Source organism: Hipposideros armiger, unplaced genomic scaffold (assembly GCF_001890085.2).
Source record: "Hipposideros armiger isolate ML-2016 unplaced genomic scaffold, ASM189008v1 scaffold_142, whole genome shotgun sequence".
NCBI classification, from domain to species: Eukaryota; Metazoa; Chordata; class Mammalia; order Chiroptera; family Hipposideridae; genus Hipposideros; species Hipposideros armiger.
In genome coordinates, this window is record NW_017731492.1 from 2,667 (window position 1) to 3,947 (window position 1,281).

Consider the following 1,281-nt stretch of genomic DNA (forward strand, 5'->3'; position numbering starts at 1 on the left):
TACACAAATGTATTGAAAATAATCACCACAATAAGGTTAATTAACCCATTCATCACCTCACTTAATTAGCCTTTTTTGTGGTGAGAACATTTAAGATCTACTCTCTTAGCAGCTTACACGCATGCAACACAGTATTGTTAACTAAGGTCACCTTGCTGTACATGACATCCATGGAACTTATCCCTCTTATAACTAGAAGTTTGTATCCTTTGACCCATATCAACCCATTTTTTCCCCACCCCCAGCCCCTGGCTGTCACCATTCTACTCTGTTTCTAAGAACTGGGGTTTTTTGTTTTTTGGTTTTTATTTTTGGGTCCCCATATAAATGAGATAACATTCTATATCACTTTCTCAGTCTGACTTACTTCACTTAGCATAATACCCTCTAGGTTTATCCATGTTGTCTCAAATGGCAGAATTTCCTGCTTATAATGGCTGAGTAATATTTTATTGTATCTATCTATCTATCTATCTATCTATCTATCTATGTATCTATCATCTATCTATGTATCTATCATCTATCTATCACATTTTTATCCATTCATCTACTAATGAATACTTACGTTGTTTCCGTATCTTGATATTGTATTGGGTTGTCAGAAAAGTCGTGACACATTTTTACAACGAAAAACATAGAAAAAATACGTCACAACTTTTCCGAGAATCCAATATTTCTTGAACACAACAGTTGCTCTCCCACCTTACAGCCTTTCTATTTGCTATTCAGTTTGCTCACAATGTTCTGACTCGACCAACCCTTAACCGATCGCTCAAATACCTTCTCAGCAAGGCTTTTCTTCACAATTCCTCTTAAAGTCACAGCATCTCCTCTTCCCAGAACTCACTGTCCTGTCTCCCTGCTTTATTTTTCTCCTTCCTGCTTTTCACCACCTGGCAGTGTTATACAGTAATGTACTGCATAATGATGTGTTGGTCAATGACAACCGCATATATGACAGTGGTCCCATAAGATCATAATGGATTATGAGCAAACAGTTTGTGATGTTGAAAGAAAAGGCTGGACCCAGCTATGGTGTTGAGTTTACTGGTAACTTTGGGTGGTTTAACCAGACAAGGAGATTCAGTGTGCTCTCCACCCACCCTTCATCCCTGTGCCTGCCCAAGGCTGTGGCCCTGAGTTGGCAAGGGAGTGAGAAGAGTGGGCTCGGGGGGAGGGGAGCCAGGAGCCTGCCCCTTGCTTGCTTGCTGCGCGCATGCACACACACACACACACACACACACACACACACACGCATGCACGCACGCACGCACATATGCA